Here is a 19,593-nt window from a genome sequence, read left to right on the forward strand (position 1 = left end):
ACAGATAGAGAACATGTGGAGAGGATGTTTCCTATAGTGGGGGAGTCTAAGACCAGAGGACACAGATAGAGTGGATGTGGAGAGGATGTTTACTACTGTGGGAGAGCCTGTTACCAGAAGACGCAGATATAGGTGATATGGAGAGGATGTTTCCTATAGTGGGGGAGTCTGGGAACTCAGGACACTGATGGTGTGGTGGTGAAATTATTGTTTCCTTTAGTGGGGAACCTACTACCAGAGGTCAAAGATAGAGTGGATGTGGGGAGGGAGTTTCCGATAATGGGGGACTCTAGGACCTGAGGATAGAGATAGAGAACATGTGGAGAGGAGGTTTCCTATGTTGGGACAGTCTAGGAGCAGAGGTCACAGATAGAGTGGATGTAGAGAGGATGTTTCCTTTCGTAGGGGAGTCTAGGACCAGAGGACACAGATAGAGTGGATGTGGAGTTAATGTTTCCTATAGTGGGGGAGTCAAGGACCAGAGGACACAGATAGACTGGATGTAGAGAGGATGTATCCTATAGTGGGGGTGTCTAGGACCAGAGGATACAGTTAGAGTGGATGTGGAGAGGATGTTTCCTATAGTGGGGGAGTCTAGGACCAGAGGACACAGATAGACTGGATTTGGAGAGGTTGTTTCCCCCAGTGGGGGAGTCTAGGACCAGAGGACACGGATACTCCGGATGTTTAGAGGATGATAGCTACACTGGGAGTGTCTGTGGCCAGAGGACGCAGATAGAGTGGAGGAGGAGAGGATGTTTCCTATAGTACGGGGAGTCTAGGACCAGAGGACACAGATAGAGTGGATGTGGAGACGATGTTTCCTGTAGTCGAGGTGTCTAGGACAAGAGGACACAAATAGAGTAGATGTGGAGAGGATGTTTCCAATATTGGGGATGGATAGGACCAGACGACACAGATAGAGTGGATGTGGAGAGGACGTTTCCTATAGTGGGGCAGTCTAGGACCAGAGGACACAGATAGAGTGGATGTGGAGAGGAAGTTTACTACAGTGGGGGAGTCTTGGAACAAAGGACACAAATGGTGTGGTTGTGAAATGATTGATTCCTTTAGTGGGGAACCTACTACCAGAGGTCAAAGATAGAGTTGATGTGGGGAGGGTGTTTCCAATAATGGGGGACTCTAGGACCTGAGGACACAGATAGAGAACATGTGGAGAGGATGTTTCCTATGGTGGGGGAGTCAATGACCAGAGGACACAGATAGTGTGGATGTGGAGAGGATGTTTCATGTAGTCGAGAGTCTAGGACAAGAGGACACAGATAGAGTGGATGTGGAGAGGATGTTTGCTATAGTCGGGGAGTCTAGAACCAGAGGAAACAGATAGTGTATATGTGGAGAGGAAGTTTACTACAGTGGGGGAGTCTGTGAACAAAGGACACAAATGGTGTGGTTGTGAAATGATTGATTCCTTTATTGGAGAACCTACTACCAGAGGTCAAAGATAGAGTTGATGTGGGGAGGGAGTTTCCAATAATGGGGGACTCTAGGACCTGAGGACACAGATAGAGAACATGTGGAGAGGATGTTTCCTATAGTGGGGGAGTCTATGAACAGAGGACACAGATAGAGTGGATGTGGAGAGGATGTTTCCTGTAGTCGGGGAGTCTAGGACAAGAGGACACAGATAGAGTGGATGTGGAGAGGATGTTTCCAATAATGGGGATGGCTTGGACCAGAGGACACAGATTGAGTGGATGTGGAGAGGATGTTTCCTATAGTGGGGGAGTCTAGGACCAGAGGACACAGATAGAGTGGATGTGGAGAGGATGTTTCCTATAGTGGGGGAGTTTAGGACCAGAGGACACAGATAGAGTGGATGTGGAGAGGATGTTTCCTATAGTGGGGGAGTTTACGACCAGACGACACAGATAGAGTGGATGTGGGGAGGGAGTTTCCTATAGTGGGGGAGTCTAGGACCAGAGGACACAGATAGAGTGGATGTGGAGAGGATGTTCCTGCAGTTGGGGATTCTAGGACCAGAGGACACAGATAGAGTGGATGTGGAGAAGATGTTCCTGCAGTGGGGGAGTCTAGGACCAGAGGACACAGATAGAGTGGATGTGGAGAGGATGTTTCCTGCAGAGGGGGAGTCTAGGAACTTAGGACACAGATGGTCTGGTTGTGGAATGAATGCTTCCTTTAGTGGGGGGAGCTAGGACCAGAGGACATACATAGAAAGGATGTGCAGAGGGTCTTTCCTATAGTGAGGGGAGTCTGTGACAAGAGGACGCAAATGGTGTGGATGTGGGGAGCATATTCCCTATAGTGGGGCAATCTGGGTTCTCAGGACACAGATGGTGTGGCTGTGAAATGAATGTTTCCTTTAGTGGGGAATCTACTACCGGAGGATAAAGATAGAGTGGATGTGGGCAGTTGGTTTCCTATAGTGGGGGATTCTAGGACCAGAGGACACGGATAGTCCGGATGTTTACAGGATGATAACTACAGTTGAAGATTCTGTGGCCAGAGGACGCAGATAGAGTGGAGGTGGAGAGGATGTTTCCTATAGTGGGGGAGTCTAGGACCAGAGGACACAGATAGAGTGGATGTGGAGAGGATGTTTCCTATAGAGGGGGAGTCTAGAACCAGAGGACACAGATAGTGTATATGTGGAGAGTATGTTTACTGCAGTGGGAGAGCCTGTTACCAGAAGACGCAGATAGGGTTGATATGGAGAGGATGTTTGTTATAGTGGGGGATTCTGGGAACTCAGGACACAGATGGTGTGGTTGTGAAAAGATTGTTTCCTTTAGTGGGGAATCTACTACCAGAGGTCAAAGATAGAGTGGATGTGGGGAGGGAGTTTCCTATAGTGGGGGAGTCTAGGACCAGAGGACACAGATAGAGTGGATGTGGAGAGGATCTTTCTATAGTGAGGGGAGTCTGTGACAAGAGGTCGGAAAAGGAGTGGATGTGGGGAGCATGTTCCCTATAGTGGGGCAATCTGGGATCTCAGGACACAGATGGTGTGCTTGAGAAATGAATGTTTCCTTTAGTGGGGAATCTACTACCAGGGGATAAAGTGAGAGTGGATGTCGGCAGGATGTTTCCTATAGTGGGGGAGACTGGGACCAGAGGACACGGATAGTACGGATGTTTAAAGGATGATAACTACAGTTGGAGAGTCTGTGGCCAGAGGACACAGATAGAGTGGATGTGGAGATGATGTTTCCTGCAGTGGTGGTTTCTAGGACCAGAGGACATACATAGACAGGATGTGGAGAGGATCTTTCCTATAGTGAGGGGAGTCTGTGACAAGTGGACGGAAAAGGAGAGGATGAGGGGAGCATGTTTCCTATAGTGGGGGAGTCTAGAACCAGAGGACACAGATAGTGTATATGTGGAGAGGATGTTTCCTATAGTGGGGGAGTCTAGGAGCAGAGGACACAGATAGAGTGGATGTGGAGAGGATGTTTCCTGTAGTCGAGTCGTCTAGGACAAGAGGACACAGATAGATTAGATGTGGAGAGGATGTTTCCAATATTGCGGATGGCTAGGACCAGACGACACAGATAGAGTGGATGTGGAGAGGTCGTTTCCTATAGTGGGGGAGTCTAGGACCAGAGGACACAGATAGAGTGGATGTGGAGAGGAAGTTTACTACAGTGGGGGAGTCTTGGAACAAAGGACACAAATGGTGTGGTTGTGAAATGATTGATTCCTTTAGTGGGGAACCTACAACCAGAGGTCAAAGATAGAGTTGATGTGGGGAGGGAGTTTCCAATAATGGGGGCTCTAGGACCTGAGGACACAGATAGAGAACATGTGGAGAGGATGTTTCCTATGGTGGGGGAGTCTATTGCCAGAGGACACAGATAGAGTGGATGTGGAGAGGATGTTTCATGTAGTCAGGGAGTCTAGGACAAGAGGACACAGATAGAGTGGATGTGGAGAGGATGTTTCCAATAATGGGGATGGCTAGGACCAGAGTACACAGATAGAGTGGATGTGGAGAGGATGTTTCCTATAGTGGGGGAGTCTAGAACCAGAGGAAACAGATAGTGTATATGTGGAGAGGAAGTTTACTACAGTGGGGGAGTCTGGGAACAAAGGACACAAATGGTGTGGTTGTGAAATGATTGATTCCTTTATTGGGGAACCTACTACCAGAGGTCAAAGATAGAGTTGATGTGGGGAGGGAGTTTCCAATAATGGGGGACTCTAGGACCTGAGGGCACAGATAGAGAACATGTGGAGAGGATATTTCCTATAGTGGGGGATCTATGACCAGAGGACACAGATAAAGTGGATGTGGAGAGGATGTTTCCTATACTGGGGGAGTCTAGGACCTGAGGACACAGATATAGTGGATGTGGAGAGGATGTTTCCTGTACTGAGGGAGTCTAGGACCAGAGGACACTGATCGGATGATTGTGGTGAGGATGTTTCCTATAGTGGGGGAGTCTAGGACCAGAGGACACAGATAGACTGGATGTGGAGAGGATGTTTCCTATAGTGGGGGAGTTTAGGACCAGACGACACAGATAGAGTGGATGTGGAGAGGATGTTTCCTATAGTGGGGGAGTCTAGGAACTCAGGACACAGATGGTGCGGTTGTGAAATGATTGTTTCCTTTAGAGGGGAATCTGCTACCAGAGGTCAAAGATAGAGTTGATGTGGGGAGGGAGTTTCCAATAATGGGGTCTCTAGGACCTGAGGACACAGATAGAGAACATGTGGAGAGGATGTTTCCTATAGTGGGGGAGTCTAAGACCAGAGGACACAGATAGAGTGGATGTGGAGAGGATGTTTACTACTGTGGGAGAGCCTGTTACCAGAAGACGCAGATATAGGTGATATGGAGAGGATGTTTCCTATAGTGGGGGAGTCTGGGAACTCAGGACACTGATGGTGTGGTGGTGAAATTATTGTTTCCTTTAGTGGGGAACCTACTACCAGAGGTCAAAGATAGAGTGGATGTGGGGAGGGAGTTTCCGATAATGGGGGACTCTAGGACCTGAGGATAGAGATAGAGAACATGTGGAGAGGAGGTTTCCTATGTTGGGACAGTCTAGGAGCAGAGGTCACAGATAGAGTGGATGTAGAGAGGATGTTTCCTTTCGTAGGGGAGTCTAGGACCAGAGGACACAGATAGAGTGGATGTGGAGTTAATGTTTCCTATAGTGGGGGAGTCAAGGACCAGAGGACACAGATAGACTGGATGTAGAGAGGATGTATCCTATAGTGGGGGTGTCTAGGACCAGAGGATACAGTTAGAGTGGATGTGGAGAGGATGTTTCCTATAGTGGGGGAGTCTAGGACCAGAGGACACAGATAGACTGGATTTGGAGAGGTTGTTTCCCCCAGTGGGGGAGTCTAGGACCAGAGGACACGGATACTCCGGATGTTTAGAGGATGATAGCTACACTGGGAGTGTCTGTGGCCAGAGGACGCAGATAGAGTGGAGGAGGAGAGGATGTTTCCTATAGTACGGGGAGTCTAGGACCAGAGGACACAGATAGAGTGGATGTGGAGACGATGTTTCCTGTAGTCGAGGTGTCTAGGACAAGAGGACACAAATAGAGTAGATGTGGAGAGGATGTTTCCAATATTGGGGATGGATAGGACCAGACGACACAGATAGAGTGGATGTGGAGAGGACGTTTCCTATAGTGGGGCAGTCTAGGACCAGAGGACACAGATAGAGTGGATGTGGAGAGGAAGTTTACTACAGTGGGGGAGTCTTGGAACAAAGGACACAAATGGTGTGGTTGTGAAATGATTGATTCCTTTAGTGGGGAACCTACTACCAGAGGTCAAAGATAGAGTTGATGTGGGGAGGGTGTTTCCAATAATGGGGGACTCTAGGACCTGAGGACACAGATAGAGAACATGTGGAGAGGATGTTTCCTATGGTGGGGGAGTCAATGACCAGAGGACACAGATAGTGTGGATGTGGAGAGGATGTTTCATGTAGTCGAGAGTCTAGGACAAGAGGACACAGATAGAGTGGATGTGGAGAGGATGTTTGCTATAGTCGGGGAGTCTAGAACCAGAGGAAACAGATAGTGTATATGTGGAGAGGAAGTTTACTACAGTGGGGGAGTCTGTGAACAAAGGACACAAATGGTGTGGTTGTGAAATGATTGATTCCTTTATTGGAGAACCTACTACCAGAGGTCAAAGATAGAGTTGATGTGGGGAGGGAGTTTCCAATAATGGGGGACTCTAGGACCTGAGGACACAGATAGAGAACATGTGGAGAGGATGTTTCCTATAGTGGGGGAGTCTATGAACAGAGGACACAGATAGAGTGGATGTGGAGAGGATGTTTCCTGTAGTCGGGGAGTCTAGGACAAGAGGACACAGATAGAGTGGATGTGGAGAGGATGTTTCCAATAATGGGGATGGCTTGGACCAGAGGACACAGATTGAGTGGATGTGGAGAGGATGTTTCCTATAGTGGGGGAGTCTAGGACCAGAGGACACAGATAGAGTGGATGTGGAGAGGATGTTTCCTATAGTGGGGGAGTTTAGGACCAGAGGACACAGATAGAGTGGATGTGGAGAGGATGTTTCCTATAGTGGGGGAGTTTACGACCAGACGACACAGATAGAGTGGATGTGGGGAGGGAGTTTCCTATAGTGGGGGAGTCTAGGACCAGAGGACACAGATAGAGTGGATGTGGAGAGGATGTTCCTGCAGTTGGGGATTCTAGGACCAGAGGACACAGATAGAGTGGATGTGGAGAAGATGTTCCTGCAGTGGGGGAGTCTAGGACCAGAGGACACAGATAGAGTGGATGTGGAGAGGATGTTTCCTGCAGAGGGGGAGTCTAGGAACTTAGGACACAGATGGTCTGGTTGTGGAATGAATGCTTCCTTTAGTGGGGGGAGCTAGGACCAGAGGACATACATAGAAAGGATGTGCAGAGGGTCTTTCCTATAGTGAGGGGAGTCTGTGACAAGAGGACGCAAATGGTGTGGATGTGGGGAGCATATTCCCTATAGTGGGGCAATCTGGGTTCTCAGGACACAGATGGTGTGGCTGTGAAATGAATGTTTCCTTTAGTGGGGAATCTACTACCGGAGGATAAAGATAGAGTGGATGTGGGCAGTTGGTTTCCTATAGTGGGGGATTCTAGGACCAGAGGACACGGATAGTCCGGATGTTTACAGGATGATAACTACAGTTGAAGATTCTGTGGCCAGAGGACGCAGATAGAGTGGAGGTGGAGAGGATGTTTCCTATAGTGGGGGAGTCTAGGACCAGAGGACACAGATAGAGTGGATGTGGAGAGGATGTTTCCTATAGAGGGGGAGTCTAGAACCAGAGGACACAGATAGTGTATATGTGGAGAGTATGTTTACTGCAGTGGGAGAGCCTGTTACCAGAAGACGCAGATAGGGTTGATATGGAGAGGATGTTTGTTATAGTGGGGGATTCTGGGAACTCAGGACACAGATGGTGTGGTTGTGAAAAGATTGTTTCCTTTAGTGGGGAATCTACTACCAGAGGTCAAAGATAGAGTGGATGTGGGGAGGGAGTTTCCTATAGTGGGGGAGTCTAGGACCAGAGGACACAGATAGAGTGGATGTGGAGAGGATCTTTCTATAGTGAGGGGAGTCTGTGACAAGAGGTCGGAAAAGGAGTGGATGTGGGGAGCATGTTCCCTATAGTGGGGCAATCTGGGATCTCAGGACACAGATGGTGTGCTTGAGAAATGAATGTTTCCTTTAGTGGGGAATCTACTACCAGGGGATAAAGTGAGAGTGGATGTCGGCAGGATGTTTCCTATAGTGGGGGAGACTGGGACCAGAGGACACGGATAGTACGGATGTTTAAAGGATGATACCTACAGTTGGAGAGTCTGTGGCCAGAGGACACAGATAGAGTGGATGTGGAGATGATGTTTCCTGCAGTGGTGGTTTCTAGGACCAGAGGACATACATAGACAGGATGTGGAGAGGATCTTTCCTATAGTGAGGGGAGTCTGTGACAAGTGGACGGAAAAGGAGAGGATGAGGGGAGCATGTTTCCTATAGTGGGGGAGTCTAGAACCAGAGGACACAGATAGTGTATATGTGGAGAGGATGTTTCCTATAGTGGGGGAGTCTAGGAGCAGAGGACACAGATAGAGTGGATGTGGAGAGGATGTTTCCTGTAGTCGAGGCGTCTAGGACAAGAGGACACAGATAGATTAGATGTGGAGAGGATGTTTCCAATATTGGAGATGGCTAGGACCAGACGACACAGATAGAGTGGATGTGGAGAGGTCGTTTCCTATAGTGGGGGAGTCTAGGACCAGAGGACACAGATAGAGTGGATGTGGAGAGGAAGTTTACTACAGTGGGGGAGTCTTGGAACAAAGGACACAAATGGTGTGGTTGTGAAATGATTGATTCCTTTAGTGGGGAACCTACAACCAGAGGTCAAAGATAGAGTTGATGTGGGGAGGGAGTTTCCAATAATGGGGGCTCTAGGACCTGAGGACACAGATAGAGAACATGTGGAGAGGATGTTTCCTATGGTGGGGGAGTCTATTGCCAGAGGACACAGATAGAGTGGATGTGGAGAGGATGTTTACTACAGTGGGAGAGCCTGTTACCAGAAGACGCAGATATAGGTGATATGGAGAGGATGTTTCCTATAGTGGGGGAGTCTGGGAACTCAGGACACTGATGGTGTGGTGGTGAAATTATTGTTTCCTTTAGTGGGGAACCTACTACCAGAGGTCAAAGATAGAGTGGATGTGGGGAGGGAGTTTCCGATAATGGGGGACTCTAGGACCTGAGGATACAGATATAGAACATGTGGAGAGGAGGTTTCCTATGTTGGGAGAGTCTAGGAGCAGAGGTCACAGATAGAGTGGATGTAGAGAGGATGTTTCCTTTCGTAGGGGAGTCTAGGACCAGAGGACACAGATAGAGTGGATGTGGAGTTAATGTTTCCTATAGTGGGGGAGTCAAGGACCAGAGGACACAGATAGACTGGATGTAGAGAGGATGTATCCTATAGTGGGGGTGTCTAGGACCAGAGGATACAGTTAGAGTGGATGTGGAGAGGATGTTTCCTATAGTGGGGGAGTCTAGGACCAGAGGACACAGATAGACTGGATTTGGAGAGGTTGTTTCCTCCAGTGGGGGAGTCTAGGACCAGAGGACACGGATACTCCGGATGTTTAGAGGATGATAGCTACACTGGGAGTGTCTGTGGCCAGAGGACGCAGATAGAGTGGAGGAGGAGAGGATGTTTCCTATAGTACGGGGAGTCTAGGACCAGAGGACACAGATAGAGTGGATGTGGAGACGATGTTTCCTGTAGTCGAGGTGTCTAGGACAAGAGGACACAAATAGAGTAGATGTGGAGAGGATGTTTCCAATATTGGGGATGGATAGGACCAGACGACACAGATAGAGTGGATGTGGAGAGGACGTTTCCTATAGTGGGGCAGTCTAGGACCAGAGGACACAGATAGAGTGGATGTGGAGAGGAAGTTTACTACAGTGGGGGAGTCTTGGAACAAAGGACACAAATGGTGTGGTTGTGAAATGATTGATTCCTTTAGTGGGGAACCTACTACCAGAGGTCAAAGATAGAGTTGAAGTGGGGAGGGTGTTTCCAATAATGGGGGACTCTAGGACCTGAGGACACAGATAGAGAACATGTGGAGAGGATGTTTCCTATGGTGGGGGAGTCAATGACCAGAGGACACAGATAGAGTGGATGTGGAGAGGATGTTTCATGTAGTCGAGAGTCTAGGACAAGAGGACACAGATAGAGTGGATGTGGAGAGGATGTTTGCTATAGTCGGGGAGTCTAGAACCAGAGGAAACAGATAGTGTATATGTGGAGAGGAAGTTTACTACAGTGGGGGAGTCTGTGAACAAAGGACACAAATGGTGTGGTTGTGAAATGATTGATTCCTTTATTGGAGAACCTACTACCAGAGGTCAAAGATAGAGTTGATGTGGGGAGGGAGTTTCCAATAATGGGGGACTCTAGGACCTGAGGACACAGATAGAGAACATGTGGAGAGGATGTTTCCTATAGTGGGGGAGTCTATGAACAGAGGACACAGATAGAGTGGATGTGGAGAGGATGTTTCCTGCAGTCGGGGAGTCTAGGACAAGAGGACACAGATAGAGTGGATGTGGAGAGGATGTTTCCAATAATGGGGATGGCTTGGACCAGAGGACACAGATTGAGTGGATGTGGAGAGGATGTTTCCTATAGTGGGGGAGTCTAGGACCAGAGGACACAGATAGAGTGGATGTGGAGAGGATGTTTCCTATAGTGGGGGAGTTTAGGACCAGAGGACACAGATAGAGTGGATGTGGAGAGGATGTTTCCTATAGTGGGGGAGTTTACGACCAGACGACACAGATAGAGTGGATGTGGGGAGGGAGTTTCCTATAGTGGGGGAGTCTAGGACCAGAGGACACAGATAGAGTGGATGTGGAGAGGATGTTCCTGCAGTTGGGGATTCTAGGACCAGAGGACACAGATAGAGTGGATGTGGAGAAGATGTTCCTGCAGTGGGGGAGTCTAGGACCAGAGGACACAGATAGAGTGGATGTGGAGAGGATGTTTCCTGCAGAGGGGGAGTCTAGGAACTTAGGACACAGATGGTCTGGTTGTGGAATGAATGCTTCCTTTAGTGGGGGGAGCTAGGACCAGAGGACATACATAGAAAGGATGTGCAGAGGGTCTTTCCTATAGTGAGGGGAGTCTGTGACAAGAGGACGCAAATGGTGTGGATGTGGGGAGCATATTCCCTATAGTGGGGCAATCTGGGATCTCAGGACACAGATGGTGTGGCTGTGAAATGAATGTTTCCTTTAGTGGGGAATCTACTACCGGAGGATAAAGATAGAGTGGATGTGGGCAGTTGGTTTCCTATAGTGGGGGATTCTAGGACCAGAGGACACGGATAGTCCGGATGTTTACAGGATGATAACTACAGTTGAAGAGTCTGTGGCCAGAGGACGCAGATAGAGTGGAGGTGGAGAGGATGTTTCCTATAGTGGGGGAGTCTAGGACCAGAGGACACAGATAGAGTGGATGTGGAGAGGATGTTTCCTATAGAGGGGGAGTCTAGAACCAGAGGACACAGATAGTGTATATGTGGAGAGTATGTTTACTGCAGTGGGAGAGCCTGTTACCAGAAGACGCAGATAGGGTTGATATGGAGAGGATGTTTGTTATAGTGGGGGATTCTGGGAACTCAGGACACAGATGGTGTGGTTGTGAAAAGATTGTTTCCTTTAGTGGGGAATCTACTACCAGAGGTCAAAGATAGAGTGGATGTGGGGAGGGAGTTTCCTATAGTGGGGGAGTCTAGGACCAGAGGACACAGATAGAGTGGATGTGGAGAGGATCTTTCTATAGTGAGGGGAGTCTGTGACAAGAGGTCGGAAAAGGAGTGGATGTGGGGAGCATGTTCCCTATAGTGGGGCAATCTGGGATCTCAGGACACAGATGGTGTGCTTGAGAAATGAATGTTTCCTTTAGTGGGGAATCTACTACCAGGGGATAAAGTGAGAGTGGATGTCGGCAGGATGTTTCCTATAGTGGGGGAGACTGGGACCAGAGGACACGGATAGTACGGATGTTTAAAGGATGATACCTACAGTTGGAGAGTCTGTGGCCAGAGGACACAGATAGAGTGGATGTGGAGATGATGTTTCCTGCAGTGGTGGTTTCTAGGACCAGAGGACATACATAGACAGGATGTGGAGAGGATCTTTCCTATAGTGAGGGGAGTCTGTGACAAGTGGACGGAAAAGGAGAGGATGAGGGGAGCATGTTTCCTATAGTGGGGGAGTCTAGAACCAGAGGACACAGATAGTGTATATGTGGAGAGGATGTTTCCTATAGTGGGGGAGTCTAGGAGCAGAGGACACAGATAGAGTGGATGTGGAGAGGATGTTTCCTGTAGTCGAGGCGTCTAGGACAAGAGGACACAGATAGATTAGATGTGGAGAGGATGTTTCCAATATTGGGGATGGCTAGGACCAGACGACACAGATAGAGTGGATGTGGAGAGGTCGTTTCCTATAGTGGGGGAGTCTAGGACCAGAGGACACAGATAGAGTGGATGTGGAGAGGAAGTTTACTACAGTGGGGGAGTCTTGGAACAAAGGACACAAATGGTGTGGTTGTGAAATGATTGATTCCTTTAGTGGGGAACCTACAACCAGAGGTCAAAGATAGAGTTGATGTGGGGAGGGAGTTTCCAATAATGGGGGCTCTAGGACCTGAGGACACAGATAGAGAACATGTGGAGAGGATGTTTCCTATGGTGGGGGAGTCTATTGCCAGAGGACACAGATAGAGTGGATGTGGAGAGGATGTTTCATGTAGTCGGGGAGTCTAGGACAAGAGGACACAGATAGAGTGGATGTGGAGAGGATGTTTCCAATAATGGGGATGGCTAGGACCAGAGGACACAGATAGCGTGGATGTGGAGAGGATGTTTCCTATAGTGGGGGAGTCTAGAACCAGAGGAAACAGATAGTGTATATGTGGAGAGGAAGTTTACTACAGTGGGGGAGTCTGGGAACAAAGGACACAAATGGTGTGGTTGTGAAATGATTGATTCCTTTATTGGGGAACCTACTACCAGAGGTCAAAGATAGAGTTGATGTGGGGAGGGAGTTTCCAATAATGGGGGACTCTAGGACCTGAGGGCACAGATAGAGAACATGTGGAGAGGATATTTCCTATAGTGGGGGATCTATGACCAGAGGACACAGATAAAGTGGATGTGGAGAGGATGTTTCCTATACTGGGGGAGTCTAGGACCTGAGGACACAGATATAGTGGATGTGGAGACGATGTTTCCTGTACTGAGGGAGTCTAGGACCAGAGGACACTGATCGGATGATTGTGGTGAGGATGTTTCCTATAGTGGGGGAGTCTAGGACCAGAGGACACAGATAGACTGGATGTGGAGAGGATGTTTCCTATAGTGGGGGAGTTTAGGACCAGACGACACAGATAGAGTGGATGTGGAGAGGATGTTTCCTATAGTGGGGGAGTCTAGGAACTCAGGACACAGATGGTGCGGTTGTGAAATGATTGTTTCCTTTAGAGGGGAATCTGCTACCAGAGGTCAAAGATAGAGTTGATGTGGGGAGGGAGTTTCCAATAATGGGGTCTCTAGGACCTGAGGACACAGATAGAGAACATGTGGAGAGGATGTTTCCTATAGTGGGGGAGTCTAAGACCAGAGGACACAGATAGAGTGGATGTGGAGAGGATGTTTACTACAGTGGGAGAGCCTGTTACCAGAAGACGCAGATATAGGTGATATGGAGAGGATGTTTCCTATAGTGGGGGAGTCTGGGAACTCAGGACACTAATGGTGTGGTGGTGAAATTATTGTTTCCTTTAGTGGGGAACCTACTACCAGAGGTCAAAGATAGAGTGGATGTGGGGAGGGAGTTTCCGATAATGGGGGACTCTAGGACCTGAGGATACAGATAGAGAACATGTGGAGAGGAGGTTTCCTATGTTGGGAGAGTCTAGGAGCAGAGGTCACAGATAGAGTGGATGTAGAGAGGATGTTTCCTTTCGTAGGGGAGTCAAGGACCAGAGGACACAGATAGAGTGGATGTGGAGTTAATGTTTCCTATAGTGGGGGAGTCAAGGACCAGAGGACACAGATAGACTGGATGTAGAGAGGATGTATCCTATAGTGGGGGTGTCTAGGACCAGAGGATACAGTTAGAGTGGATGTGGAGAGGATGTTTCCTATAGTGGGGGAGTCTAGGACCAGAGGACACAGATAGACTGGATTTGGAGAGGTTGTTTCCTCCAGTGGGGGAGTCTAGGACCAGAGGACACGGATACTCCGGATGTTTAGAGGATGATAGCTACACTGGGAGGGTCTGTGGCCAGAGGACGCAGATAGAGTGGAGGAGGAGAGGATGTTTCCTATAGTACGGGGAGTCTAGGACCAGAGGACACAGATAGAGTGGATGTGGAGACGATGTTTCCTGTAGTCTAGGTGTCTAGGACAAGAGGACACAAATAGAGTAGATGTGGAGAGGATGTTTCCAATATTGGGGATGGATAGGACCAGACGACACAGATAGAGTGGATGTGGAGAGGACGTTTCCTATAGTGGGGCAGTCTAGGACCAGAGGACACAGATAGAGTGGATGTGGAGAGGAAGTTTACTACAGTGGGGGAGTCTTGGAACAAAGGACACAAATGGTGTGGTTGTGAAATGATTGATTCCTTTAGTGGGGAACCTACTACCAGAGGTCAAAGATAGAGTTGATGTGGGGAGGGTGTTTCCAATAATGGGGGACTCTAGGACCTGAGGACACAGATAGAGAACATGTGGAGAGGATGTTTCCTATGGTGGGGGAGTCAATGACCAGAGGACACAGATAGAGTGGATGTGGAGAGGATGTTTCATGTAGTCGAGAGTCTAGGACAAGAGGACACAGATAGAGTGGTTGTGGAGAGGATGTTTGCTATAGTCGGGGAGTCTAGAACCAGAGGAAACAGATAGTGTATATGTGGAGAGGAAGTTTACTACAGTGGGGGAGTCTGTGAACAAAGGACACAAATGGTGTGGTTGTGAAATGATTGATTCCTTTATTGGAGAACCTACTACCAGAGGTCAAAGATAGAGTTGATGTGGGGAGGGAGTTTCCAATAATGGGGGACTCTAGGACCTGAGGACACAGATAGAGAACATGTGGAGAGGATGTTTCCTATAGTGGGGGAGTCTATGAACAGAGGACACAGATAGAGTGGATGTGGAGAGGATGTTTCCTGTAGTCGGGGAGTCTAGGACAAGAGGACACAGATAGAGTGGATGTGGAGAGGATGTTTCCAATAATGGGGATGGCTTGGACCAGAGGACACAGATTGAGTGGATGTGGAGAGGATGTTTCCTATAGTGGGGGAGTCTAGGACCAGAGGACACAGATAGAGTGGATGTGGAGAGGATGTTTCCTATAGTGGGGGAGTTTACGACCAGACGACACAGATAGAGTGGATGTGGGGAGGGAGTTTCCTATAGTGGGGGAGTCTAGGACCAGAGGACACAGATAGAGTGGATGTGGAGAGGATGTTCCTGCAGTTGGGGATTCTAGGACCAGAGGACACAGATAGAGTGGATGTGGAGAAGATGTTCCTGCAGTGGGGGAGTCTAGGACCAGAGGACACAGATTGAGTGGATGTGGAGAGGATGTTTCCTGCAGAGGGGGAGTCTAGGAACTTAGGACACAGATGGTCTGGTTGTGGAATGAATGCTTCCTTTAGTGGGGAGAGCTAGGACCAGAGGACATACATAGAAAGGATGTGCAGAGGGTCTTTCCTATAGTGAGGGGAGTCTGTGACAAGAGGACGCAAATGGTGTGGATGTGGGGAGCATATTCCCTATAGTGGGGCAATCTGGGATCTCAGGACACAGATGGTGTGGCTGTGAAATGAATGTTTCCTTTAGTGGGGAATCTACTACCGGAGGATAAAGATAGAGTGGATGTGGGCAGTTGGTTTCCTATAGTGGGGGATTCTAGGACCAGAGGACACGGATAGTCCGGATGTTTACAGGATGATAACTACAGTTGAAGAGTCTGTGGCCAGAGGACGCAGATAGAGTGGAGGTGGAGAGGATGTTTCCTATAGTGGGGGAGTCTAGGACCAGAGGACACAGATAGAGTGGATGTGGAGAGGATGTTTCCTATAGAGGGGGAGTCTAGAACCAGAGGACACAGATAGTGTATATGTGGAGAGTATGTTTACTGCAGTGGGAGAGCCTGTTACCAGAAGACGCAGATAGGGTTGATATGGAGAGGATGTTTGTTATAGTGGGGGATTCTGGGAACTCAGGACACAGATGGTGTGTTGGTGAAATTATTGTTTCCTTTAGTGGGGAACCTACTACCAGAGGTCAAAGATAGAGTGGATGTGGGGAGGGAGTTTCCGATATTGGGGGACTCTAGGACCTGAGGACACAGATAGAGAACATGTGGAGAGGGTTTCCTATGTAGGGGGAGTCTAGGAGCAGAGGTCACAGATAGAGTGGATGTAGAGAGGATGTTTCCTTTCGTAGGGGAGTATTGGACCAGAGGACACAGGTCGTGTGGATTTGTAGAGTATGTTTCCTTTTGTAGGGGAGTCTAGGACCAGAGGACACAGATAGAGTGGATGTCGAGAGTATGTTCCCTATAGTGGGGGAGTCTAGGACCAGAGGACACAGATAGAGTGGATGGGGAGTGGATGTTTCCTATAGTGGGGGAGTCAAGGACCAGAGTACCAGATATACTGGATGTAGAGAGGATGTTTCCTTTCGTAGGGGAGTCTAGGACCAGAGGACACAGATAGAGTGGATGTGGAGTTAATGTTTCCTATAGTGGGGGAGTCAAGGACCAGAGGACACAGATAGACTGAATGTAGAGAGGATGTATCCTATAGTGGGGGTGTCTAGGACCAGAGGACACAGATAGATTGGATGTGGAGAGGATGTTTCCTATAGTGGGGGAGTCTAGGACCAGAGGACCCAGATAGAGTGGATGTGGAGAGGATGTTTCCTGTAGTCGAGGCGTCTAGGACAAGAGGACACAGATAGAGTAGATGTGGAGAGGATGTTTCCAATATTGGGGATGGTTAGGATCAGGCGACACAGATAGAGTGGATGTGGAGAGGACGTTTCCTATAGTGGGGGAGTCTAGGACCAGACGACACAGATAGAGTGGATGTAGAGAGGATTTTTCCTATAGTGGGGGAGTCTAGGACCACAAGACACAGATAGAGTGGATGTTTAGAGCATGTTTCCTATAGTGGGGGAGTCTAGGACAAGCGGACACAGATAGAGTGGATGTGGAGAGGATGTTTCCTATACTGGGGGAGTCTAGGACCTGAGGACACAGATAGAGTGGATGTGGAGAGGAAGTTTACTACAGTGGGGGAGTCTGGGAACAAAGGACACAAATGGTGTGTTGGTGAAATTATTGATTCCTTTAGTGGGGAACCTACTACAAGAGGTCAAAGATAGAGTAGATGTGGAGAGGATCTTTCCAATATTGGGGATGGCTAGGACCAGACGACACAGATAGAGTGGATGTGGAGAGGTCGTTTCCTATAGTGGGGCAGTCTAGGACCAGAGGACACAGATAGAGTGTATGTGGAGTGGATGTTCCTGCAGTTGGGGATTCTAGGACCAGAGGACACAGATAGAGTGGATGTGGAGAGGATGTTCCTGCAGTGGGGGAGTCTAGGACCAGAGGACACAGATAGATTGGATGTGGAGAGGATGTTTCCTATAGTGGGGGAGTCTAGGACCAGAGGACCCAGATAGAGTGGATGTGGAGAGGATGTTTCCTGTAGTCGAGGCGGCTAGGACAAGAGGACACAGATAGAGTAGATGTGGAGAGGATGTTTCCAATATTGGGGATGGTTAGGATCAGGCGACACAGATAGAGTGGATGTGGAGAGGACGTTTCCTATAGTGGGGGAGTCTAGGACCAGAGGACACAGATAGATTGGATGTAGAGAGGATTTTTCCTATAGTGTAGGAGTCTAGGACCAGAAGACACAGATACAGTGGATGTCGAGAGGATGTTTCCTATAGTGGGGGAGTCTAGGATCAGAGGACACAGATAGAGTGGATGTGGAGAGCATGTTTCCTATAGTGGGGGAGTCTAGGACAGGCGGACACAGATAGAGTGGATGTGGAGAGGATGTTTCCTATACTGGGGGAGTCTAGGACCTGAGGACACAGATAGAGTGGATGTGGAGAGGAAGTTTACTACAGTGGGGGAGTCTGGGAACAAAGGACACAGATGGTGTGTTGGTGAAATTATTGTTTCCTTTAGTGGGGAATCTACTACAAGAGGTCAAAGATAGAGTGGATGTGGGGAGGGAGTTTCCGATATTGGGGGACTCTAGGACCTGAGGACACAGATAGAGAACATGTGGAGAGGGTTTCCTATGTAGGGGGAGTCTAGGAGCAGAGGTCACAGATAGAGTGGATGTAGAGAGGATGTTTCCTTTCGTAGGGGAGTATAGGACCAGAGGACACTGGTCGTGTGGATTTGGAGAGTATGTTTCCTTTTGTAGGGGAGTGTAGGACCAGAGGACACAGATAGAGTGGATGTCGAGAGTATGTTCCCTATAGTGGAGAAGCCTAGGACCAGAGGACACAGATAGAATGGATGGGGAGTGGATGATTCCTATACTGGGGGAGTCAAGGACCAGAGTACCAGATATACTGGATGTAGAGAGGATGTATCCTATAGTGGGGGTGTCTAGGACCAGAGGACACAGATAGAGTGGATGTGGAGAGGATGTTTCCTATAGTGGGGGAGACTAGGACCAGAGGACCCAGATAGAGTGGATGTGGAGAGGATGTTTCCTGTAGTCGAGGCGTCTAGGACAAGAGGACACAGATAGAGTAGATGTGGAGAGTATCTTTCCAATATTGGGGATGGCTAGGACCAGACGACACAGATAGAGTGGATGTGGAGAGGTCGTTTCCTATAGTGGGGCAGTCTAGGACCAGAGGACACAGATAGAGTGGATGTGGAGAGGAAGTTTACTACAGTGGGGGAGTCTTGGAACAAAGGACACAAATGGTGTGGTTGTGAAATGATTGATTCCTTTAGTGGGGAACCTACTACCAGAGGTCAAAGATAGAGTTGATGTGGGGAGGGAGTTTCCAATAATGGGGGACTCTAGGACCTGAGGACACAGATAGAGAACATGTGGAGAGGATGTTTCCTATGGTGGGGGAGTCAATGACCAGAGGACACAGATAGAGTGGATGTGGAGAGGATGTTTCATGTAGTCGAGAGTCTAGGACAAGAGGACACAGATAGAGTGGATGTGGAGAGGATGTTTGCTATAGCCGGGGAGTCTAGAACCAGAGGAAACAGATAGTGTATATGTGGAGAGGAAGTTTACTACAGTGGGGGAGTCTGTGAACAAAGGACACAAATGGTGTGGTTGTGAAATGATTGATTCCTTTATTGGAGAACCTACTACCAGAGGTCAAAGATAGAGTTGATGTGGGGAGGGAGTTTCCAATAATGGGGGACTCTAGGACCTGAGGACACAGATAGAGAACATGTGGAGAGGATGTTTCCAATAATGGGGATGGCTAGGACCAGAGGACACAGATTGAGTGGATGTGGAGAGGATGTTTCCTATAGTGGGGGAGTCTAGGACCAGAGGACACAGATAGAGTGGATGTAGAGAGGATGTTTCCTTTCGTAGGGGAGTATAGGACCAGAGGACACAGGTCGTGTGGATTTGGAGAGTATGTTTCCTTTTGTAGGGGAGTCTAGCACCAGAGGACACAGATAGAGTGGATGTCGAGAGTATGTTCCCTATAGTGGGGGAGTCTAGGACCAGAGGACACAGATAGAGTGGATGGGGAGTGGATGTTTCCTAGAGTGGGGGAGTCAAGGACCAGAGTACCAGATATACTGGATGTAGAGAGGATGTATCCTATAGTGGGGGTGTCTAGGACCAGAGGACACAGATAGATTGGATGTGGAGAGGATGTTTCCTATAGTGGGGGAGTCTAGGACCAGAGGACCCAGATAGAGTGGATGTGGAGAGGATGTTTCCTGTAGTCGAGTCGTCTAGGACAAGAGGACACA

Source organism: Hemitrygon akajei, unplaced genomic scaffold (assembly GCF_048418815.1).
Source record: "Hemitrygon akajei unplaced genomic scaffold, sHemAka1.3 Scf000193, whole genome shotgun sequence".
Taxonomy (NCBI): Eukaryota; Metazoa; Chordata; class Chondrichthyes; order Myliobatiformes; family Dasyatidae; genus Hemitrygon; species Hemitrygon akajei.